At 40.6% G+C, this 26741-nt stretch overlaps 1 protein-coding gene across 1 annotated transcript in view; it reads left to right on the top strand.

Moving 5' to 3' along the window:
- The first annotated feature begins 407 nt into the window (after positions 1-407).
- The window catches only part of NRIP1 (nuclear receptor interacting protein 1), a 145060-nt gene continuing 118726 nt past the window's right edge, over positions 408-26741 (top strand). Inside the window, exon 1 of the mRNA XM_082783443.1 lies at positions 408-672. The gene's annotated coding sequence lies outside the window, so the exon portion shown is untranslated. The remainder of the gene's footprint in view (positions 673-26741) is intronic.

Here is a 26741-nt window from a genome sequence, read left to right as displayed (position 1 = left end):
GATGCTGAAATTTTCAGATTATCGGGGTCAGACTCATTATGGGGGAAGAGGTGCCATTATGGGATTGGCGACAATTCCACAAAACATCTGCAAAACAGAGAGGGGGCACTGGCCCCTGCCTCACATGCAGGCAGCTGAACCTGGGACACCCCGGGGCAGGGGGGCTCTGCTGATAGGCACCTTCTTCACAGGTGCACCCCCACCCCTGCCAACTTTCAGAGGGGATGAGCAAGCACCTCTGCTGAGCACCGATGGCCAGTCATCAACTTGGCTGACCCGGCAGGGTGAGCAGAGGCGCTGGGGCTGGCCCGCCCCCCGCTCCGGCCTCCCTTCTGGCTTCCTGCCCCCCACCATCGGCTTCCCACGGGGGCCTCCAGTGGCAGCTGCACCGGCCAGGTGCTGGGGGTAAGCTAACACCCGCCGGCCGACAGCTCCCTGTCGCGACATGCGCTGCCACACGGCGCTGCCCGCCTCACGCGGGGAGCCGCCCGGTCTTTTTAGGATTTCCAGGAAGAGCTTTGGCATCTGACCTTCAAGTGTTATTAAAAGAAATCAAAGGTTGTGTAACAGCCTGTGAGAGCCCTGCATTTCTTAGCGGGGTTGTGTTTCATCAAATGCCTCCGCATTTCTGAGCTTCACAGGTTCTTTATGCCTTTACTTGTTTATCCTCTGGTAAGTATTTATTAATGGAGAGACTTATTCCTTTGCTGTACTTGTTTATCTTTCGGGGGTTTTGTTTTGTTTTTCAATTTAGAAGTGGAAGGGTCTCCCACGCATTTTGCATTTCTGTCTGTGGGTTAGGGCACTGCATTGTTGTGATAGCAATCTTCCAGCTGTCCCTTTTCACCAAGGAATCCCTCCCTTCAGATGATTTTGTGCATTATCGCCATAGTTTTTGACTAAGACTATTAATCCACCTGTCCCTCTGTGAGAGCAGCTAGATTGGTTTGTGTAAAAGGGGAGTAAGATGGCACAAACCATAAGCCTGCTATTAATCCCATTAATAAGGGATTAAAGCGAAGCCCTGTGAGTAGGAAAGGCTGATTTGATTGTTTGGAACTATAACTTTAGCTCTCCCTTGTGCAAGCAGTGTTTGCTGTGAATCGCATTTCATGATTTGCATATTTGGTCTCTGAGGAAATCAAGGTTAAAAATAGCAAGGAGATTCTGCTGGCTTAAACTGGTAGCACAACCGTGCCGCCTCAGCCTAACAGTCACTTAGGTAGCAAAGGCAGAAACCCTGCCTTTTCTTGCTTGGCAGTGACTGCACCCTATAATGCTTCTTATATTGTTTGCTTATACCTTGCCTGTGACCTCTGCATGCACTTTGCTGATGTACCAGACAGGCTGCATACCTTGTTTTAGTTGGAAAGGAGCAACGGAGGAACCAGACTAAAATAAGCATTTTGCACTGCAATTTTCAGGAAAAGATTTACAAAAGCAGCAGCAACAGAAAGCTGAAGAGCGCCATACATTCCCTGTGTGCGGCTACAGAATAGAGCAACATCAATCTCATTAAAAAAAGTTGATGCCGTCTCTCTGTTAGAACTTAGCATTCTGCTTCTACCTCAGCCTTAAGAGAAGGCCCATAAATTATTAATACTAACATCAGCGTGAGACAACAGATGGTAAAGATTACTTGGAAAAAGTCTTCACACCAAAGTATTACAGCCCTGGTTTCACAGCCTGCTGGGGTTGTTTCCTGCTTCTGCCAGCTTCCCTGGCCCTGGGAGAAACCTCTCGTCCTGTACAGGGGAAGGAACCCTTGGGCAGCCCAAGGGTGCTGTCCGGGTTCAGCTTCAACAGGTACTGCATGGCCTGGCACCCCTCGCACACCACAGCATCCCTTGGGGGTCCTGGCATATGCCATGCTGAGGACGGGGCCAGGAAAGAGTGGGAAAACCTTCAGGTAGCTTTAGTGCCTTCCTTGCTGGGATGCACTGAACGTATGCACTTGCAGGTGGGATCGGCTATGTTTGCATGCTCCGTGTAAGTAAGAAATACCCACTGGTCACTTTTGAACTGCTCTTGAGCCAATGTTGATAAAAGACCTGAAATACTCACTGAAGTAAGTATATGTGCATTATGCATAAATCTTGCAAGCAATGGAATTATTTTAATGCTCCCTAGTACCGGTTTATTCAGCTTCTTCAGGCTTACAGATGTGTTAAAACTTGTGTCAAGGAAGTAAATGAGCAATTTATTTTCAGAGGGCAAACATACTGTTGTGCTAGGTAGCAGTTGTTAACAGCAGAACACGATCTTTACACTTGTTCAGGAGGTACTGGTCTATATCTCTCCAGCCCACTGCCCTGCTCACATCATTTTTGCAGAGAGCTCTGTGTCAGAGCCTCTAACACTGAGAGAATTTACCTAGCCTTTCAGAGATTTGCACAGGAAATGTCTTCTCATGGACCATTACTTCTGCAAATGCATGTGCCACGTGAGTATTGCAGTGTGATTAAATCATGGTTTAAAACATAATTCTCATGTTCCTAAATCCTCTTGGTGTTGTGGGAAATTTTCTACGAATCCAAAATAACAAAGATGTAAGCAAGCACTACCATTCCCAGACTTCAAGTGGTGGGCCCAGGTGTGGTAACGTAGGAGACACAGGGCAAATCTTTCCTTGCTGTAAAATGAGCAGGAACGGGTTCTTCATTTATCAGCCTGTTGGCAGCAAAATTGGAATCTTCTGCTCTCGAGAGGCTGCCAGTGCATGGGTGAGGGCATGGTGGCACTGCTGGAAAATGCCTTCGGCATTTGATTTATACCTCATTGTTTTCATAAACTAGTGATATCTATTTTCCTGAACAAATACGGTTAGCCCCTTCATGTTTTTGTCATACTGCCTCACAGAATGCTATGTTACCTTGGCTTTCGCCATTCATCTTGAAGGGGAAATGTCTATGTTTGCACAGCTGCCAAGCCAAAACAGTCACAGTGAAGCTGTTGCTTACATCCAGGTGGCACAGTGTCACCGCATCAAGGCTTCACCCGTGGGACTTCTGGGTTTATATTCAGCTTTACACAATGACCTGAAAAGTCAGGTGCTCTGTAGAGATTTACTCTTGATGAGCAATTTTGCAGTTCATTACAAACCTTAGATGCCACCCTGGAGTCAGTCAGCCTTTGAAATTTCCTGACTTGGGAATGAGATGCTGGAAGAGCTGTTGGAAGAAGCCTGATGTCAACAAATCATGAAATGTCGATTTTTTACTTTTATTTATTTATTTGTTTTTGTGTTTTAATCTCTTAATAATACAGGCAACCGTTTCTTGGAAATAAAACCAAGTTAGTCATTTCTGCTACTTCAGTTCATTCTGGAATTATTTTCTGCCCTTAAAGTTCCATCTTGCTATTATAAACCCTATTCCTTTGTAAAGGAATTCCCAAAGACCAGGTCCTGTTGCTGTTGAAAGTGAAGGCAACATTCAGATTAAGGTCAGCAGGGAAAGTGTTCAGGATACAGTATTAGTGGTGTAGACTGGGTTCAGATGTTAGCATTTGGTAATTCTTGGCCACCTCTACCTAGGAAAAGCAGCACCGGCACAGTTTCGTGCTTGCCTGTGGGCAACAAACCAGTGTCTGCAGGCTCTGAATTACAATGGCGACACATCTGCTATGTCCCAGGAAATCTCATTTCCAAGTACTGAATGTGGGTAATTTGTAATCTGTTTTCTGTGAACAAATACACCCCTAATTACTACATTTATGTGGGCTTGGGAACTGAAGTCTTGTTTGCCCATGGGGAGGGTGCAGAGTGGTCTGCAGCCCCCAGTCCCACTGGCATCCTAGGAAGAAAGAGGTAAATTAGAAGGGAGACTTCTAGCTGAATGTGCAAGGAGGAGGGTGTGGGAGTATCGCCATGGGGGTCGACAAACACCATGGTTGGTGATACCATCGGACTGGTGACAATGAAGCCATGAGGAATGTAAACAAGTTAGAAGGAACAAAGAAGTCATGATCCATGAGAGCCTTGCTGTTTCAAACTGCTTGTTCTCCAACCTTTAAGATGTGGAAGTTGCTAAGTTTGCTATTGATGGGCAAAGTTGTTGACCAATGAATAGTTTGTGGAAAAATACCACTGGTAGAGCTAATGATATAAGAAGAAGGGAGCCTGTCCTCAATAAAGTGGTTGATGAAGTTATTGATCCCTAAACATGCCCTAGTGTTTTTGTGGTCTTTTCACCACAGAAGGGTTTGGGTCACAATTGATTTTGTCACCTTCTGGGTGAGTTTCCAGGCTCTTCACTATTGGTACCAGAAAAATCATGAAATTGTGGGCCCGAGGCAGAGGGGGCCGCTCTCCTTGCCCAGCAAAGCTTGTCCTGAGGAAGGTTGCTAAGGTTCCCTGAGGTCAAGGGAGAAAAGCAAGAAGGAGCATGTAAAAACATAGAAGTGATAAGATATGTGTAAAGCTAGCTTACACAGAGTACAGGCTGTCCTACACTGGTTCTGCCCATTCTGAGCTGTTGCTGCATGAGCAAACTCAAATTTTGAGCCATGGACTGTGCCAAGTCCCTGCACATCCATCCTTCCCCAAATATTTGCAACTCCTGTTTAGACCTCAGAATAGAAGAGGTCTGCAGATCTTTAAATTATGAGCCATAGTCCTTAGTGAAGTGGCCTTTTGACTGATGTGAAGCAGTTGGCCTCAGGGAAATCAAACAGTAATAAAGAACTGGGGGAAGCCTCTTTGGCCCTGCTGTTAAATATTAGGGCTGGAAGGATGATAGGAAGACACTTCAGCATCATGCAAGTATGTATAGAGGGTTGAAAGTCATTGACAGTGTTTTTAAATATAGATTTGACACAGTTGAAAATAGTGGGTGCCATTTTTCTCAAAAGAAAAAAAAAAAAAAAAAAGAGTACCTGTTTAGCTCTTCATGTTATGCTGTGTGCACAATGAGGATGCACTATATTTTGTGTAAGATCATCTAGTGGCCTATACAAAATAAAGCTGTTATTAAAGAGAACATTGAAGTCATTGAAACAAATGTGACTGAAAATATTGGTATGTCAGAGATATATATATTTTTAAATATATATATATATAATATATATATATTATATTATATTTTTAATATATATATTATATATTATATATATAATATATATATTTATAAATATATATATAAAAATCATTAAGATTCCTGGGAGGGGAGGGAAACTGCTTGCCACTGGGTAGAGGAACTAAATGCTGAAGGGAGGAGTAGATTTTTATAGGTAATAAGGCTATGAAATGGCAAAGTTTGGTCTGGGAGAAAAGTAGAGCTTCAAAGGAGGAATGTGAGCAACTTGGATGGCAGGCTGCCTTTATGTCTGTCCTTAGCAAACTGGAAGATGAAAGGCTCTGCACTCAAAGGACCTGCTTTCCTGTTGCCTTTCACCTGCTGAGCTTATTTGTATCTATGCAAAGGGCATGCATGTTGCCAGGGCTCTTGTTCACTGGCTTGTTGCCTGACTATATAGGATGAGTCAGGCTGTATGCTGTGCCCAGCGTACATGGGGATTCGTATATCCTACCGCATGCTGCTAATGGTGCCGTCTGCCTGCTGTGCTGGCAATGGGTGTGAATATCCTCGCTGTCATGGCATGGTATATCTGTAACTCAGCGTCTGCAAGCACACATGAGGCAAGATACTGGGACGTTGACAGATTTTTCATGGCTGTCTTGTTGCCCTGCTGAGGACCACAGCACGGTGCTGCTGCCCTACTGCCCACCACCTCACTCCCCCTCTACTGTGGCAGCAAGGGCGAGAGCCTCTCCATTGCTAGCCATAGTGGTGGCCCACTGGCTAATGAAGGAGTCCAGGGGCATGTGGAAATTGAGCTGGGGTGGAGGAGAAAGAGGGAGGGGTGAGTGGGGGGCTTCCCTGTGGTCCCGAGCTCCCCAGGGCCAGGAAAGAGAGGAAAAAGGGATCTCTGTGCTGAGAGCCACCAGCATAGCCATCAGGAGGGCATGGGAACTGCACAGGGAAAATGCTGAAGTGCTGAAGGATCAGGAGTTGATGGAGGAGTCTGTACAGCAGGATGTGTATTCCACTTTTTTTTTTTTTTTTTAGTCTCAGTTTGCTTGTGGGAGTATTAATTATGAAGCTGTAGAAATGCTTGGGAATGCCTGTATTATATAGCGTGCTTCAGGATTCACTGCAGTTAAGCCCCAATTACTCCAATGGTATTAAAGGGTCCTGTGTGGGTTTTGCAAAATTCATTTACATCTGCTTTAAGGCCCCTTTGCACAGTCTGAGCAAATGATAACAGAACATAAGTGGGAAAAAAAATAAATGGAAAAGAGGAAAAATTGATTTCAAAAAGAAATGAGCTTCACATTTGTGGTCCATTACAGCCAAAGGCACAATCACCTAATCTGACTCCTAAGGTTAGTCCTAAATATCAGTGTAGGCGAGTCCCTGGACAGTTGCCAGTGTCTCAGGGCAGATAACATCAGGACAAGTCGAGAAGAGGTCTCCAGTCTAGCCTGAGTTTTAATATACTATTAAAATAAAATGAGACAGCAATTAGTTTCTCTTCAGCTATTCCACAGCATAACTTCTTCGGTCAATTAGTATGAATAAATAAATATAGCTCTTGAATTATTAAACTGCAAATAAAAGAAGCATCTGCACTTAATATTTCACTGTTCCCTCTCCTTGTTCTTTCACTTTGCTTGGAGTTTTGACTTGGTTGGCATTAGAGGAGTGTTATCATCTATTCTTAACTCTTTCAAAACTTTTAATTCTTCCTTAGGATAAGAAGAATATTCTTATTCCAATAATACTCTCCTAATCTTGGCTCAAGACATGCAGGTCAGATTATCAGAGTGTGTACATTCAGAGAGCAACAGCCAAGCCTCTGGGAGCACTGAGGAGGTCAGTGATTTAAACAAACAAATAAATAAATAAACCAGGATGTTTATTTAAGTGCCTCAGCACGGGCTTACTAACTTTAGGTTCTTACTTACTAACATCTTGGCCTTAATCTTTTTTCTGCATGAGCTAAAGCAGAGTAAACAATGTCTGATTATCCTACCAGTTAATCCCTTTTCCTAGTAAAGGAGGCAAAAACGAGGGTTGATTGGGGTTAGGAGATCTCCTGTTCGTGTCCAAAGGCCTGTAGCTACTTTGGGTGGAGAGGGCCCATCCAACAGATCTGCTCAGGAAGCTGGAGCACCATAGGCTGGGGGATCTTTGGCATCTCAGGACCCACATGCCTTGCCTTTCTCAAATTTTATATGAATGTGTGGGCAACACAGATCAGGTTCTTTATCTTCTTCTAGGGGAAAAAATCAGACCTGGGAAAAAGAAAACCCCACTGTAATCTTAGGCTTTGGATGTTTCCAGGAAATCTGAGAGGGAAAACTGGAGAATTTTCTGACTCATTTGTTTGAAAATGCCAGCGCTGATCTCTTTGGTCAGTGGTGCTGTCTCCTACAGACAGCTCACTACAGTTCTATAATTTACCACAGCATTTAGTTGTCAGGTCACATGTTTCCCTCGAGAAAAATGGCCAAAGAATGTATTAAATAGCAGTAACATGTTTAATAGTTGATGAGACTGTCTATGCATACAAAAGGAGGAAGAAGTGTGACTTTAAGTCAATAAGCAGGAGAGGACCTGAAAGCTCTAGGGTATTTCTTTCCTTCCCGAGATGCACCTGCCCTCTGCCCTTTGGCTTTGATTTTGGACCAAATTCTCATTGTAATGGCTCTGCTGTACGTGAGAAGACAGTGGACTCTGACTGCCTCAGGGGTGAAGCACAAGCAGAGTCCATGATACAATCTCTCTTGTGATATATGTGCTGGGGGGCCCAAACTTTGGGTTCAGGTGAGCAGTGCTGTGCAATAGGAGTGGATCTGTGGAGGGAAAAAAAAAAAAAAAAAAATAGAAAAAAAAAAGTAAAAAAAAAAAAAAAAGTAGTGCTGAGGAGCCAGCAATCCCCAGCATATGTTGTGAAGTCTTTTGCTTTGGACTGGCTCCAGCAGACTGAACTAACTCCTGCATGTCAGGTGCGGGCAGTTGGGGGATCTATTAATCTGGATTAAAACATGAGAATTGCCGCACCCTGCTTAAAGCTGCAGGCTGTTGCAGTGGCAAAAACACCCCTAGAAAGCCCCCCGCAGCAGTGCTGCCTGCTTTAAAATGCAGCATGCAGGCAGCAGGGTGACGGTACATGCTTGCTGTGGGGAGGCAGGGTGGATTTACAAGGTGTAGCAAGGCACCACAGGGAATGAGAAGGCCAAGGGCCACAGCCCCAGCTAGCAAAGGGCAGCAGTGACCTACACCTGCCCAGGGCAGGCTCACCTCTGCTGCAGTCCAGCCTGTGTTTTTCCACTACTCAGTTTTCTGTGCTGATGACAAACCTTGGGCTGCTTCTGTATATACTTTAAATACTTTAAATGTATTATTTTTTCCTCTCTGAAGTTGCTTGAGGCGCTCTTTGTATTGAGTGCATTCCTCTTCTACTGGATCACTGCAATGTATTTTACAATGGTAATTTCAATAAGATTTCTTTTTCTGTTCTTGTTTAATCATTCTTTGCCATTTTCTGGCCAGCTCTTATGTTCTTGTTCTGTTATTGCAAGTGTAAAATCTCTGTAGACTGTATCTTGGGTACGTTAATAAAACTATTTCATATTGTAAAGTTTTTGGGTAGAAATCATAAATGGGTCATGGCAGCAACCCGGAGAGGATGTGACATACAGCCTTGTGGTTGTCTTACAAGCACTGCTGTCTGATCTGCTTTGCTGCATGGTATTTTCTCCTCTCTGCTTAGCTGCCGTGGCGCTAGGTTAGTTGGACATACCAGAAATAGACAAACTAGCAGCACTGTCGCTTAATCTGATCATGAGGACGCTCTTCTGGCTTAGTGAGCTCGAATTTGGGCACAGGTCTGTAAAAACTGCCACCTGAAGGTGTTGCATAGAGAGCCAATGGAACAAATTGCATTGTGCTTGCATTCACAAATGTACACGAGCTTTTACTGGGAGGGGACTGGGTGTACGAACCAGGTTTCTTTGTTCTGCTAAACCTACAACAGAGTGGTTTACTCTCACTGCCAGGTGTCCCAGGCAACCTTTTGCAGACTAGCAAGGCTCCACAAGAATTCAGCTCAGTAGGTGGGTGCCAGCTGTGGTGGCTCCGTGCCTGCAAAGCAGGGATGGCCCCTCGCTGTCAGTGGTGTCTCTGGTCCCAGAGCATGGGCACAGACAGCACTGCACAGACTCCCCTTCTGAGTGTGCCCTGTTAACAACCTGCTGAAACCTCATAGCAGATTTCTAGATACGTGACACAAAGTTAAACCAGAACTAGGATAGGGCAAGAACTAGAAGAATAAGCCTTTGCAATTGAAGCCTGAGACCCACCTCTTGTGTATTTAAGGCCAGGGTAGCCCACAGCATGACCCCAGAAGCACTTCTCTGCCTTTTAATGTCAAGTAGAAGTAGTCCTTTCCTGCCCTTGCAGGAAGGAAACCAATGTGTGTGGGTGGTGTTCCTGACCACAAAACCAAAGTGGTGTGCTGACAGGAGGATGGCCAAGGCACCTTGCAGGGACCACATGCCCTGTGGTGCCACATGGACAGTAGAGGGGTCTGAAGCCTGTCTCATGCAGGATAGTCCCTCAGCTGTGTGCGTGGCCAAGCTGATGTTGGTGGAGATGAAGAAGGGGGTGACATACTTTGAACGGTCTCTGAAATAGCTTTACTTTTACTGGAATGCATCTCACTGTGAATGAAGAAAACTATATGTTGAGAATTTTTCTTGAGATTTTTTTTTTTCTTTTCCAGAAGTATTAGGAGGTTGAGAGGATATTGAACCATTGTTTCTTTGAGCTTGAATGGGAACAAATAATTTCTTCAGTGGCAGTTGGAATCCCAGATAGTGCTGTGGAAATGTGCTATGCAATGCTGTTTCAATTCTTTATACAGAATTTAAAAGTTGCCTCTTCTTGCCTGAAGAAAATAAGATAACATAGACTATTGCACAGAGGTGTTAAATGGCAAACAGGAACTAATGGGCTGAAACTGAATGTTCACCGTGGTGAACTTTGGAAAAATATTTTATGAAGTAATAGATATACAGGGCTAAGATAGTTCTTTGACTGCATTTATGCTCCTTGTCCATTTTCTTTAACGGATGTTTAATCTGTCAGGTCACAGGTGGTTTTAGAAACTAAGATGGCTGTGACTGCAGGGAGACATCCTTTGCAGCTGGAAGACTGCAAGAAGAGGGAGAAGGAAGGAAAGGAAGTGTTGGGTAACAGAGATAAGAGAAAATTATTGGGAAAATTATTTGAAAACAGGTTAAAAGAAAGAGGAGGCTTTTAAGGAGGGAAAATCTTATTGTATGGGAATATGTGGGGTAGGCCAGCAAGGAGAAAAGAAGCAGAGACAATCAGTAAAGCAAGTGCAATAAATAAGAAAAAGGTAGGTGCATGGAATAAAAGAGTTAATATGGATGGTTGGATTTTTTTATCTAGCAGATGAGGTGTTATATGTCATGTATTCTGATCTCCCACATTTAAATCTAAATTTTGTAAGTAAGTTTTCTTAAGGGAGTAGATAAGGTTTTATTTTTTTATGTTATTAAGTTGGATTTGACTGCTGTCTATTTGTCAAAATATTCCAAGATGTGCTTCTGTTTTACATATGGGTATGCATAAAATATATGTAAAATGTAATTAAAGTTAGTTTTAGTAATGAGCTGATGATATATAAAATCATCTCCCTTAAAAGTAAAAAAAAAAAAAAAATCACCATTATTCATGTGTGCACTTTCTTCGGCTGAAGACAAGTCACCATCTAGGACTAAGAGACTAATTTGCTGGCTGTGATTTCTTTGTTAGCTTTGCTTCTACTTCTGTTTGCTTGTTAGTTACATAGCACAATTTGCTAAATAGTTTCTACAAACAGTTATTTGTTGTAGGAGTGTAATATTCAAAACTAAAGCTACAAGTCCAATTACACAGATTAGTTACAGGCTATATTTTTGATCCCTGACTTCATTAATAGAAAAAGGATGCTGTTTCAAATGAATAAGTTTAGACTAGGTTCTGTTTTTAAAAACAAAATGGTCCTGTTACTAAAGAAGATTTTCCTAAATGGTTCTGTTACTGAAGAAGACCTTTCTGCAGTAAGGAACACGTGCAATGAGAGAAGTGTTTCTAGAGCAACTCTGTACTGAAACATGAAGTGTCTCTTTGTATGCATGGTCTATGCCCTGTTTCAGGAATGTACCTTTAGCAGCTGGTGATCTTCTCACTCTCTGATACATTGGTGGGCCCGAAACACAGCAGAATTGACATGTGTGTTTACACTGATTGCATACCTATTGATTTTGCTACTAGGACTTTCTTTCTTTCAAAATATTAATAGCAAAATAGTAACAGAGAAGCTTTGAGACTAAAGAGTTCAGGTTTTCTAGAGAATCAGCTGATTTAGCCATGGGACCTTCAAACACTTGAACAAGTTGTGCAATCTCACGGAAGTAGGATCTTTAAGTTTGTGAAGTTGCCTTGTATTCTGAATTGCTACATATACACAGCCTTGAACCCCATTGTTAGATGAGGTGGCTCTGATAGGTAGAACCAATCCAAATGTTGAGTTCTAAAAAAAACAAAAACACCACAAAATCCACAAGCTTGTATTTTTCCTTGGTAATAAGGAAGGAAACATACAACAGTGATGAATGATGAAATTGCCAAGATATTTTGCAATGGAAAGTCCTCGCCCACATGGCAGATCTTTATTCACAATGTGCTAAACAGTGCACATCAAAGTCATCTGGTTCTTTGTATATCAGTTGTATTGTGTCTGGTCACCAATGGCTGTGTGTTGTTGTTGGTTTTTTTTTTTTGTTTGTTTGTTTGTTTTTTGAGGATTTATTTTATTTTATTTATCATTGATGCCTGACCCTATATATTTTTTTTTCTTTTTTTCTTTTTTTTCCACCCTAACATGTGATGGGAAATCTCTTTTAAAAGTTTGAGTAGCCAGGACACGTTTGTGTAACCTTTTATTCTGTTGGTATTGACTTAAAACGCAGATCTGACATAAAAATGAAAATAGCTTGTCAAGATTTGCAACAGCATGTAAGTTCTTGGGAGTAGGTAAATGTGAGCCAGAAGGAGAGGTTCATATCGACTTAGGAGATTTTTCTTTTTCATTGTATGTGATGAAAGGCACTGCACAGCAAGGTATTTTTCTAAAGACACAAACTGTGTATCTTCTGACAATACTTTCATTATAAGATGGGAGATACTCTTAGCAAAGATGACCTAGGCCTAAAAGGACAGTGGGTCAGATCTGTTAGCTTCTTGCTTTGCTAATGTATCCAGAGAGCTGTCTGGGGCACTCTTGCTAGGCTAGGAGCAAGCAGACACGTCTAGCCAGGTTTGTTCCTCATCTGCTGGGGAGTCAGCAGGAGAGGCAACACAGGTAAATAAGGCACAACACTGAAACTCCTGAGACAACTCTAAGCAGTATACTCTAGACACTAAATTACCAAACCAAAAAGGAGAATTAACTATTTCCTTCTCTCCTGTGAATGTGATAAAGCCATTTTGGTGCCATCCAGATGAATACTGCAGCAGTACTATGCACAGGAGAACACGTAGGGGCATGCACCTACATAAAAATGGCAGTTGACAGGTAAAGATTTGTATTGGTGTTATCTGCAGTCAAAGTTGAATTTTTGTTCAGTTGCTGTTGCAGAGCTGTTCCTGAGCTTGTGGTGGCTCTGAAGTTGTCTATTATTTTTTATGTACACTTCGTTTTTTTTTTTTCTTTTCCTAGGCTACACTAAAGTGCTCATAAATCCTATTCAGTCCACCTGTTCTTCCTTCTGTATCTGTACTTTCATGACCTTTGCTGTGTTTTCTACAATATTCTTTGTTTTTTAACATGTTTTTCTGACCCTAGTCTGGGTAATGTGAAATTGCTGAAATCACCTTTCCTAATAATGCTGTGACTTCTGTCTTGTAAAAGACAGAATATACTCTCTGATGCTGAGTGTTAGACTCTTTCAAAGAAAGGTGTCCTGTATCTTCAACAGCCTATTTGAGTCAGTTTATTGTTACATCCCTTGTTTTTCTATGCCGTCAGTGACTAAAACCTTTATCTCCATCATTTTTTTTTCATCTCTGCTGCTCTTCACATCTGCATCCTATCTACTAAGCTACCACCATTGCCTTACTACACAGGCTTTGAAAGTTGTGAGTGATAAGCTACTTAACATATTAAAACACATTTAAAATTACTTCAGCTGCCCTTCAAGTTCCAGTCCAGCAATGGATGTCCATGTTGGACTAGCCATGAGTACACAGATCATGCCACTGGTCTGAATGGCCCAGTGTTTCTGACCATTAAAGCCAGTGCAATCACTACTGCTCTGGGAAACAGATGACTCAAAGGTCTTGTATTGTGCATCTGCACAGCCTCTGCTGGGTATAATTTGTGAAGTTGTCGTCTTTCCTACAGCACTTTTCAAACTTCTGTATTTTTAAGCACTCAAAATGTGCTCATCTGCTTGCTCTGGGAGAGCAAGAAATAGGAAAACTCTTGATATAATCAGGTTTAGTTAAAGATCCGTCTCCATGTTCAAAATCACAGCAACTTTAGCAATTGGGTGCATGGAATAGGCCAGAAAATAGGCCAGCAACCTTCAAATGGAAGACAAGAAGATAGAGATTGGGAGTGCAAGAAGTACTAGTAGTGTGTAGACAATGGTGGTGAACTTAAAAGATGACGATGCCTTCCTAAATGAGGTCACCCTCCAACACGCCCTCCCTGCTATGCCAGGGAGAGAGTGTATGGCTGTATGTGAATTCAGATGAAATATTTGTCAGTCAGTGGAGGTTTCTTATGTTTACTCCTACAAGTATGGAGGCTAAATCACTTGTGTCAGGATGATATAAGTAAACTGAAGGTCACTTTCAGCATACTTTAGCATGCCTGGGAGGCACTACTGATAAGGAGAAAGACAAAAGGACAAAAGCAAAATTAACTTTTAATTTCCTACCAAAACTATGGCTGTCAGAAACAGGGAGATGAGTGAAATCTCTTGCAACATTCAGCAGAGAACTGTATATTAAACATCTTATCTGATCCAGCCCATCATTGAGACAAAGTATGTAATGCTGTGTGTGTATGTCTGTACAAGTATAAAAATATATGGATCTGAACATGTAAGTCAGGAAAATTTTAGTGACATATTAGGTGAACACATAAACAAGTCATATATATTAATTTTCTGTTGAGAATGCTTTGGTGATTGCTTTCAAAGAAAAGTTATTTACATGCTGATATAAGGCATTACTTAGCATAATGAGTGGCAATTTTCTCATCCTCAAAGGTATTAGGCTCCCCTACATGTTATACCTAACTCATTTACGTAGTTTTGCTGCTCCATGTGATCCCCAGGTGTATATCTAAAAAGCTTTGTTTTATCTGATTTAATTTAATGGAACTGACCCAAGCCCCAGCAGCCAGCGCGCTGGTATCAGATAGGCAGCCTGAACCAGCCTCCAGCATGGGCCACCTCTAACTGGGAAGGCTCAAGGCAAAAACCTCCCCAGAGCCCCTCTTTACCTCCAGAGGACAGTCAGATGACAATGCTTTTGGCCACCCACAGCGTGTAGATAGGTAACTTCTGCCTGCACCTATCCTTAATACAGTGGATGTAATGGTTACAGGGGTATGGCGTGTGTTTGCTTGGGTTTATTTTGGTGGTTGGTTTATTTTATTTGTTGTTGTTGTTATTGTTTAAGAAATGATTAATACATCCCCTGAGGATAACTGGTGATTATGGTATGTACTTGGATCACTTTCCCCTCCTCCTCTTAAAAACACATTTGATATATGCATGTAAGAATGACATCTCTCAAACTATAGTAGTTTTTATTACCACTAATGACATTGATCTGAGGCTTAAGAGTATAAAATATTATGTTTCTCTGGTCTGAGTTATGGAAAGCCCCTTCACTTATTTTGAGGTTTACCAAACAACATGTTTGTGTCCAGAATCCGTCTCTGTAGAAAATTAAGTCTGTTATTTATCCACCGAATAAAGTGGCCGGAAAATGAATTTAAGTCTCCCCTGACACTCCTTTGGTTTTGTCTCAGCCTTGATCTGGTCCTGAAACCACTTTGCCTTTTTGAGACTCCAGCTTTTTGGATTCTAGCTGTTCTGTGGAGAGTCATGGCAAAAATATGACATGTGGTGATGGTCTTTGTAATGTAGATGGAGAATGGCATGAGACTCACTTACCGAATTGAGACTGTAAACTTTGTTAACATTTGCTTGAAATTAAACCAATGACAGACTGTGAACCCTATAGTCACACTCAGTTTTATGATCTCGAATTATGAGCTGCTCAAAAATACATTGTATTTTCTGCTTAAATAGTTTTATATCTGTTTATACTTTAATTGAAACAGTATGTACACATCTGCAAGCATCTTTCTTATGAAAGTTATTATTAAATATTGATATTGCAAAGGTGTCTTAAAAATGTATTTTTATTGCATTGTAACGTAAGTGTTGAGAATCTCTCCATTAAACAATTAAGCCTTTAAGGCTTTTGCCTGTAACCAGTATAGGTTCTGTTTTGTCAGCAACAAATGGCATAACCACCTGCCAATTACTGGAAGAAGATCCTGCACCGAGATACAGAGAGGTCAGTGTATATCTGATAGAAGTCTGAGCTTCCCCATGTTTCAAAACCCGCTCTCCTGAAAGACCCCAGGGTTCTCTTTGTTGTGCAGAGGTGCTGGGGGCACCCAAGCCCCCGCCTTTACAAAACACATGAGTGGGAGTACTTGGAAGAAGCAAATGCCTTCTTTGTCCTGAGATCATAGTTCTGATGTAACAATGGAAACAGATGCTCACATAAACCAAACTGCTGAACTTACTCCTTTTAAAGGATCATAGAAGAATTTAGGTTGGAAAGGATGTCGAGAGGTCTCCAGTCCAACCTCCAACTCAAAGGAGGGTCAGCTATGAGATCAGACCAGGCTGCTCAAGACTTCATCCAGGCAGCTTTTGAAAGCCTCCAGGGACAGAGCCTGTACAGCCTTTCTTGGCAGCCTCCTGCAGTGCCAACATGTCCTCATTGGTAAAAATGCTCCTAACATCCTGTCTGAACCTCTCCTCCCCTCAGGGCCCCATCCCAGCCAGGAAAGTCCCTTCTGCCATACCTTAGCTAAAAGATGTCTCTTTTGCCTTCCCTGCCCTGGAACGTGTCTAGTGGGGGTTGCTGATAGCTGTGTGCCCACACATGTTGGGAGGGGAGGAGGTCAGAAGGGTAGCAAAACAAAAGGGCTTCTGAAATGGTAAAATACCTGTGCTACCAGAGATGGCTTCTGCAGCTGAGCCGTGCAGAGAACTGGGTGTCCTAGCTTGGGTGCAGAAAGTGGCACATGCTGGCTCTGAAGATGAAAGTTAGAAATCATTGTTCAAAGCAAACAAGAACTGTGTGCACACAGCATAGGAATACAACATAGGATGTTGAGCACCCTCTGCATCACTGTGCTCTGATAGCACAGGATGGTGCTTTCAGCATGTATTAGAAGGAAAAGCCAATGAAAGGTAGTGTGAGTCCCAGTACCACTTATTCATCTCTTGAACTCTGCTAAACCACTCTCGAGGCAGGACAGTAAATGCAGTGTACTATCACTTTAGTTCTGGTATAAATACAAAAATTTGGTGTCTAATTGTGGACAGGTACAGATAACAAAATCTGGAAAATAAAAACTCTTGGCTTCAACAAAGGAGTACTTGGGTTCTGTAGCAGTTAAAAAAAGTTGGAGGTTCACAGAGCATTTGGATTTGATTTCATTTTGATTTTATTTTTGTCATTGCTATTCACTGGAGAAAAAGGTCTTCTCCCTCCCTGTCTATTCTCTTTTTTTTCTGTATGGAGTGCTAGATATGATGTGGTGTTACCCTCTCATAAGCCACTGTAATGTCATTAAGTGCTGACATACTGTGGAATACAAGATAGAAAATTTTGATCTACTATTTCCAGGGCACTCTATTTTTTTTTTTTTTCCTAGAAAAAAGGCTGGGGGGAGTGAGTTCATTTGAGGGGAAAAGTAAAAAAGTCTTCCCATGTGATTTTCTTTAAAGGAGCATTGGTGGCTTTATTTAGTATCCAGGTTCTAAAAACACTGGGAAGAAAACACATGGAAAGGATTTGAACTTTAGTCTTTTCTGGCCCTAAAACCTAGAGGAGTCTGTTTCACACTTTTATCTTTCAACCGTGGAAAGATGAGACCAGACAGCCAATTAGCAATGATGCATATCTGTTGACTAGACATCATGGGACAAAGCTACAGCTAGTCTAAAATAGCTTAATTCCACTGCCTGCCCTCAGTTTTTCTCTGCACTAGATAGGGATAACGCCTTGTTAGTGTGTACAATGGACATGTGGGTATAATTACACATAGCTCTTGTTTAGAAAAATAAGACAACCACAGAAACAGAAGCCAGGGCCTTACTGTCCACAGGCAAGAGTTCCATAAGAACTGAGAGAGTCTTTCCCAGAATTGCCAAGGGATCATGCTGTTGATCATGCCGTAGCTGAACTCTGTTCCTTTCATGTGCTCCAGCTCAGCATTCTCTTTCTTGCACTTTCTGTGAGTAGTCTTTCTCAGAAAACAGCTTACAAATTTGGGAGGAAGAGACACCATACAAAAAAAAAAAAACAACAAACTACCATTGGAAAATCCAACTGCTCTTTATTATCATTATTATTTACTTATTTGTTAACTCTGCATGCATAGATAAGGAATAACAAGCAATTGATCTGATTTTTTTTTGCCACAAAGTAGCTCCATCAGCTTTTCAATGCATGGATCAGGCTACTTTAGCTATAAAATGACTATAAAATTGCTCCTGAAATCAGTATTCTTAAATAAAAGCATAGGATTAGAGAAATACTAGAATTAATTAGCAGATGTTGGAAAGCTGCTGCTTTCCAGCATTCCTCTGATGATCAGTAAGTCAAAATAACAATGGGAATTACTTTAATAAAGGACTACCATCATGCATTTAATTTACATCTTAATCTGTTGTTTATCCTGTTCAATAAAGTATGTCTCAGTATGCACCTGTATAAAGAATTTCCATGGAAATAGACTTCTGAGATTTTCTTCCTTGGTGTGGAAACATTAGAGGATCTTCCAGAGTTCAGGATGAGATTAAATCAAATGTCTTGAAATCTAGGACTGCAGTGGGACTTTAACCAGGGACCTCCCTTTTCTTGGTGTTAAAAAATACAGGGAGATTTTAACTTGGTTGTAAATGGTTCAGATGGTGCATGAAAGTTAGCCTGTTGGCCATGCGGTGACAGCTCAGGAGTGTATTGTTAGTGTCACGCACTGATATGTATATGTGTGGGTGAGCAAGGAAATCTTGTGCATATGCCCAGCACATATCTATCACAGTTCCACTTAGGGCTGTAACTGAGGTTTCCAGCAGCATGTAGGCTTTCTGGTAGTCTTCAGCATGAGGCTGAATATTGTCTGCAGCTCCTGATCCATCAATAAAACACCTGCACACCATAGCATACAATAACTAAAATCCTGCACCCAACTGGTCTGCACTAAGTTTGTGAAGTCCTAGGAGAAAACAGGTGAATACGTTTTAAATATGCCAGTGGTGATGACCTTTCTGACTAACATGGACTACAGGTCTAACTGACCTTGGCAGCACAAGAGGGTCCTTTTTATGACATGGCTGAACTGTTCTTGAACAATTTATCCAGCAAGGCTGGTACAAACAGTCTTTTCTTCAACATCAGGCATGCATGTCTTATCTTTCTACCTATTCTTTTTTTTTTTTTTTTTTAAAGTATCTTAGCCATTGTGAAGCAGGCAAGGAAAAACATGTTCTCTATTTATATTGTTTGTTCTCCTCAGCCTCTGCTGTTCTATCTTGGACAATAACATTTCTTGAATGCCTGTTTTTGCCCATTTTTTGCTCAGTTGATTTTAAAGGAGCCTCTTTTTCTTCTCCAGCACTTCAGAATAGAGTCTCAGGGCTTGATCCTTTGGTGGTGATGTTGATGGGCCATTTGCAATCAATTGAATTGGGTTTAAACAACATCTAATATTATATTGTGAATGCAAGAAAAAAAAATAATGCTTGCCAGTCTATTAAAACACCAATGTAGTACTTGAAGGAAGACAGGAGAGAAGGAGAATGCCTAATAAGAGAACTCCCTTCTGCTGCTTTCTCTTCTGAGAAAATCTTACATGAATACAGGGAAGAGACTAGATTTACAGGTATCCAGAATAAAGAATCCTCTTTGTATGGGGGACAGTAATTTCCTTGTGTTTTGTTTTTCCTTAGGTTTCACAGATGGTTTGGGGTGACTCAGAGGCATATTTTTTTTTTTTTAGCAGTCATCAAACATTACACTACAAGAGCTTTTAGATCTGTATTACTTCCTTTTATTTTCTGTCCTTGCCATTATTTTGAAATCCTATATCTATTCTCTATTAGAGAATTAGAAGATGCAAATGTTGTAGACAATATTTTAACCATATCATTTTAAGCCACAATCTAACAATGTGTACTGATAATTTTAATAATGTTTTCTGTGGAAGACGTCTATTTCTAGTGTAGAGCATGAATCTCAGAAGAAATATACCTATACAGTCCTATTAGGATGTCCTTGCTTAAAAATCTGGAAAGTAAAGCATAATGCAAATGAAATCAGTTATGTTATGAATAATGTAGGCTATCCATTATTCTTTATAAAAAGTTGCACGTGCTTCCCAAACCTATCTAGATACATTCCTTTTATGTGATCCTCATTGCAATGAGCACTACAGAAGACAATGTTGTATGGCAGAAGGAGAGACTAAAGAGGATGATGTTTGGCTGGAATGTTAATCTAAAAAGTATCCAAATTATACCAAAGTGCCTCCATGTCTTCACACTGGTAACTCCTTCTTGAAATACAACTCCCCTCTGGAAGTGGAGGGGCACAGGAGTCTTGTGTGCCTCTGGTCTTTTTCCCATGGCTGAGTGTGCTCCTGGCAGGTCTTGCAACTGCCCATCCCCAAAAAGAAGTGAACTTGTGTCTCTGAGGACAGGATTTGGCTCACAGAGTTACCGCAAGCCTATGTGTCTTTATTGTTTCCTAATAAAACAGTTTCTTTGTCTGAGATCCTGCAAAGATTTATGTACATGCTTAATTCTGTATGCTGGGAATAATCTCACTGGCTTCAGTGGGACCACAAGCAATGTGTAAATGTAAGTCATTGCAGACTTTGCTTGTGAAAATTAGTGTAAAGATAAAATACATTTAAATGGATAGCTGGTTATGCAACCATGCACACTGTGGGATGGCTAATATTTATTTGTGCAGTATGTGCTTTACTGCCTGGGATACCTTCTTGTGATATCCTCTCCACCCTGGGATGCTTTCTGAATACCTCACCTACTCACTAGGATAAATTAATATATATATTTTTTCTTCTCTCTCTCTCTTTAAAAAAAAAAAAAATGATTTCTTCGATAAGTAAGTGATTTCCCCCTACTAAGTTTCTGCATCCTGTAAAGTGCTGAATGCTGAAGTTTTGCAGAATTGGGCACACCAAGCTTCATGAGGTTAGTCGCTGACCTTAGAGCCTCTTTAGAGGGGAGGAGAAATATCTCAGCAGTGGAAATGCAAATTGGTCAAAGTTGCATGTGAGTAGGAGGCTACACAGGGTATACCTGAGTGTACTAGGGTTATGATTCAGAGTGGATCTAAATGCTGTTGCTTTATAGTTACTGAGGGAGGAGGGATTTTCATGGTACAGGGACAAGTAGTAAAACTGTAATAAGGAGAATGAAAAAGCAAATGCCCGATGTTGCTTTTTGACGGCATCACTGTTTTTTTTTTTTTCAGCATCACTTTATTCACCTGCACTTTGCCTTTAAGGCCTCCTGTTCAGAGGGACTGGTGGAGGTGAAGATAGGGGAAGGGAGTTTCCCAGCCTGCTAAAAGAGGGTGCTAACCTCAGTCTTGAGCACTGAAGGGCTTCTGCTGTTGCACTGTAATCCTTTGCTTGAATGAGCCAAATTCTCTGTTACTTAATTGGGCAAAGCTCCCATTGAGTTATGCTTGATTAACAACTCTGGAATCTGGCTCTGTGCAGTTGTGATGAGAGATGCTTTAGCATTTCAGCTCAGCCTGGCCAACACTGATCTCCCCAGCTGCTGGTTCTCAGAATTTCCCAGCTACTGTTGTTGAGCACTATTTGGGGAGGGAAATTTCTCTTTGAGCAGCTGCAAAATGTTGTACTAGGCGTACTGAAAGGTACAGACATAGTCTGGCAAGTGGGAATGAGGATTAGGCAAACAACAGAGCACAAACCTCTCTCCTTTCCAGCCCATCTGCAGCATCATTGTCAAGAAAGTTTGGGTTTTGGCTTCTTTTTTTTTTTTTTCCCCCCCTTCTTCTCCCTCCCCCCTTCCCCCCTCCCCCCCCTCCCCCTTTTATTTTATTTTATTTTATTATTATTATTATTATTTTGTTTTCATGAGATTGAGTTGCTTTTGTGGTTGCCTTTGGGTATTTGTGCCATACAAAGGCCACTGGTATTTGGCATGAGGCAAGACCTTCTATGAGTTTATACTGAGGGTGACAGAATCTTTACTTGTGTTTGGGTTTGTTGTTTTTTCCAAACAGTTTTTATCATTTTGGGAAGTAAGAGGTGCAGAGAAGTGACATTGCATCATGGGCTTCTGTGGTGAAATATGCTCTTCTCAAAGCTGTGGCAGGGTTAGACAAGCATTAGGCTGCATACATGTTATGGAACAGGGGCTGCCTAAAACTGTGTTCTCCAGACAGGTTGTGAGGTTTCACCGGATGCCCACTGTGATAAATTAGTAGGGGTTTGTTCATTGTCCTTGAGAATTTAAAGAATCTACTGAGGAGATAAGGTTTCACAACTCACGGCATTGTAACATGGGGACAAAGCAAGACATCCTGTTTTGCCCCCACCTGAACACAAGCACAACGCATGATCACCGGAGGAAGAATAACGACCCCCAACAACAGACTGCGCAGTCTCAGGACAGGTCTCGACAAGTCGACAAATCGACAGGTCTCGACAAGTCAACAGGTCTCGACAGGTCTCGACAAGTCTCGACAAGCCGGAACTTCAATGCTATAAAACAGCAACACTGGAAAGGGGAAGTTGTGTGCCATGGTGGAGCGGAGACTCCCCAGCTGCCCAGCGCTGTTTTGCTTGTGTCTGCTTACTTGATTAATAAAATAATTTCAATAGACCAGTAAATTGTGTGGTCTAACTTATAACACCCACTGTGCACAGCTAATTGATACGTGCAGTATGTAAATCTGCATGTCAGACATGTACAGCTGCATTGTACTGCTGGTGTGCTGCTACCATACGCAAGAGTCACGTTATGCAGACAATAGGCTTTGGTTAGTACAGTCTGTTTAAAACAAACACTCTGCTCTGCTTGCCTGCCCATTTTTTATTACATATGAACACAAAGAATACCGTCCCTTCAAAAATCAAAACAGTCAAGCTGTATAGACTAGAAAAATTAGACTGCACAGGGCTGTTATTAAAACACCTTAAATGTCCTAGCCAGCCTTTGATTTAAAACAAACAAACAAACAACAACCAAAACACCTGAAGGCTTCCTGGTGTTTAGCTAAAGAGGGGCAATTAATGAATTAGGTGTGAAGCTGCACTATGATTTTTGTGAAAGACAGATTATGAAAAGGGTGTTAAACTTACGTAATCCATAATATTTGGCAGAGATTTTATTGATTTTAACTTCACACTGCTGGTTAGTTTTGTAAAGAGCGTATGCACATAATGGACAGGAGAAGCTTCCCCTGGTGTAACACTCTCAGTATCTTCACTTCTTTTAATATGAAATGGTTATGCAAGAAAATGTAAACATGTACATTATTCGGTTTCTATTACAGAATTATTACAGTTATGGCAGATATAACGATTTCATATTATGCTTGATCTTTAAATCCTTGCTATATATCTCCCAAATGGTAATTCCTTTTAAACTGAGTGATAATGTAGCTGGAATGAGGACCCCAGTGTTTAGCAATGAGGAATACCCAGGCTTGGAATTCAGAGAAGCTGATGTTCTGTCAACTCTTCAGTGTAGATGGTGATGTGTTCCTGTCATGGTCACTATTCCTGCCTGAGAATAGCATTTTGATCATCAGTCTCACAGTGGATGAAATTGCTCTGGGGTCGATATCTTTATCCTTTTTCAGGGAAGGAACCTGGATCCCGCAACCTCCTCTATGGACCACAGCATATTTCCTTTCCTTTTCTTTGAAGACTGTAATTCCCATCACTGGTTCAGCTGCTTTCCAGTCCACAAAGGTGTAATGACATGTTATGACAAATGCGTATGAATGGTATGAATAAAAGGCTGGACACTGGTTTTGAGGACAGAAAGAGATATAAACAAATGGATTTCTACAGGCACATGCCTACTTGATTTGCTAGGTAGAGGGGGGATTGCTAAGGAAATAGTATTTTTTTCTTTTTTTCTTTTTTTTTTTTTTTTCTGAAAAACATACTGATATTTTGGCCAATTATGTGAATTTCAGGACTTATATACCATCTAAAGAGTGACTTATTAGGAAAAAAAGGAATACTTTTCCATTGTTTGAATCAGTCTCCCTAAATATCCAGCTGTTGAGTATGTAGAGCCAGAAAAAAGACATGAGAAGAAAATAAACTGGAGAACATATCATAAAATGGATTACCCCATACTCAGAAACATACGTTTCTTGCAACTGCCTTTGGCTGCTTGATATGTAGCTGACACCAATTTAGATTATAGCTCTTAATATTTTGAGTAGATAGAATTAAGTTTAGGTACACTTAGGGATGATCTGATCTCATTGTCTTTAGTTTTATATACATATTGATACATGTATATTTGTTTTTACACACGTATGCCTCAGAAGCTGGTCCCCTCTGTGATGCCCTGAAATGTTAAATCAGGCAAAGCAGCGTTACTTTTGCACAGAAACTGCTACCACACCTAAGAGTCTGTGTGGCTCTCCTCTGTCTGTTCTGTAATGTACAGTGTCACTTTTGCTTGGTAGCATAAAAAGAAAGTGAGGGACAAGTAAATTACAGCAGTGCAGCCTCTGGTGCTTTGTAGTTTTTATGGGGCTGTTGTGCCTGACTGCAAAGGGACTCTTTACTCTGCCGCATTTCTTTTTACAGCATCCACTTTGTGTCCCAATTTACTGCAAAATTTTAAGGAGTGTTAATTTGTTATTGATGTTGTTCAGGAATTACAGTTTCAATTTATGTAGACTGCGTGTGGGGAAAAGAGCTTTTGATGTGTGTATACATTATTGTCATTTTTTTTTTCTTGGTGTTTTTCTGTAGTAAACCTACTCTTACACTTCTGACAGTGCAGTTGGAGCAACTGAACTGACGGATTATATTGTAGATTTGTACTAGTCTTTCAAAAAGCAAATACATATACATTTCCTGGGGAACATTCTAATAAATCTCAGTTTTTACTGGTACCTGAAATTGCTCTAAGTTTTAATGATATTTATGCTGTTTTATGTATTGAGTCTAGTCTTTGATACCTAGGATTTTTGATACCTGGTTGCTAATGGTAGCTCAGAGGATTTAGGATCTGTCCCTGTACTACTAACTTCTCAACTAACTTCTCTAATTTCCAAAAATTAGAAACAAAAATAGTTGTTTTTACCTTATTTACCCTGTTGGAACATGTGATTTCACTTAAAACCCACAAACACAAAAAACAAAACCAACCCCCTAAAATGGGGCACATGGAAAAAATAACAACTCAGTAGGAGGCATGATACAGATTTGCTTCATGTAGTAATCCCTTTGATTTCTTTTTCTTTCATGTGTGGTACTATCGTTTATAATTCTAGTATTTGTTTGCATGTCTCTAACTACAGTGTTTACTCTCAGGAATTGTTTTGTGATGGCTGATTGCCCCAAATCAAAGATGGCTAGATAACCTTGCCTTTAGCTAAAATAGCTTGGTGTTTTTTTCAGCAGACAAAATACACTTATTGATGGAATACAAAAATCAAATATTTTTCTTTAACCAGTAACCTGCATAGGAAATAAAATCTGACCTTCAATAATAATTTGTAGCATAATATTCACAAGCTTATTGAGAATTCTGATTCTTTGGAAATGGAAACTAAAAATTCATTTACTTCTGCTTGTTTTTCCCTACTTACAGTGTATTTGGAGACAGTAACCTTATATAACCTTATAACCTACAATAATCTTATTTTGGAGGATACAGGCCTAATAAAATGCTTGGCTTCTCTTTTACTCACTAAAATTAAAAAAAAAAAAAAAGAATAAAATAAAATTTGAACAGACTTCCCTGAACATGTTGGTAATTTAAAAGTGACACCCACCAGAGATGTGACTACTATCATCATATCATCATCTTGACATACATTACTTTATCATTCTGTGTAATATCCTACATGTATGCCGACAACTGTTCTAAGCCAAATCCTTGAGTAAAAACATTCATAGAGTCACTGGAGACCATAAAAAGAGGGAGATTTTGTTGGACCCTTCTCTAATTTCATTGTGCATATGTGCTTTCATTGCAGATGTGTTAAATTATTGCATCAGCCTGGTTAATTCTATATTCTACAATTGCTATTTTATGTAAGAAGATAATGATGGTACGTTGCAAAATATATCTTTCTGTTCAGCTGAATTTTTGTGTATCTCATAAGAATAGGAAAAACGTAGTGCAATAAACAGTAAAAGCTGATTTCCCATAGGTTTGTGCTGAATATGTATATTTATACAGCATATAGCTGTATATATAAAACATATATAAATGTACAATTTAGCATATATAAATGTACAAAACTTGATCAGACACAATACTTTTTTAGCTGCTACCATTCTGTCAAAACTTCATTGAAATTGCCCTGGAAATCTGAAAGTTATTTTGCAGTATAGACAAATGCATAGAAATACTTATACAGGCAGCTGCAAACACTGGCTTCCTTAGGAATATAGGATAGGCTGATAATAAAAACTGATGTTCAAGTTCCTTCAACTGTATGCTGTACTAGGTACCCTGTGCCTCTCTTTGTCATGGGGGGAAGAAGCAAGACCCCTTCCCCATCCCCCCATCATTGACAAATCTCTTTTGATGCAACTCAGAATGATTGCTCTATTTCCAGGAGATCTTAGAATGAATTTTAGTCTGGAATAGTATGAGCTGGATGGTGATTGATTTGGTTGGGGGATTTATTTGTTTTTTTTTCTTCCCTGTTGTGTAACAGTCCTGAAGAACTCCAAAAATGTTTTTTTGATAGCATTAACTAAAAGGTTGGAAACAACAAATTAATGAATCAACAGTATGTTCTCTCTCAATTCTTCTCTTCCACCCACAAGTAAAACTCAAGGCATTTGAGTTGCCGGGTTTCAATTTTGACTACATATTTCTTTAAATTGTTCAACTTTCACTGTAGTCAATATCACTGCAGAAATGGGAAATATAACGTTTCATTTTGAAACCTCGGAATGTGTTGGCATTTTGAGAACTTAAAACTATTTCACTGCCAGGAATGTGATCACAATGCTGCCATTCTGGGAAGAAGCCTTGTTCCTTGGTATCCACATTTTTCTAATGACTGGTGGGGAAGTGTGGATTTAAAAAAAAATAATCCTGGCTGTTCCACTATTCAGACTGC

This window comes from Aythya marila, assembly GCF_965140915.1.
Source record: "Aythya marila genome assembly, chromosome: 1".
Lineage (NCBI taxonomy): Eukaryota > Metazoa > Chordata > Aves > Anseriformes > Anatidae > Aythya > Aythya marila.
The sequence above is the reverse complement of the archived record's forward strand: the minus strand, read 5'-3'. Positions and strand labels throughout refer to the sequence as shown.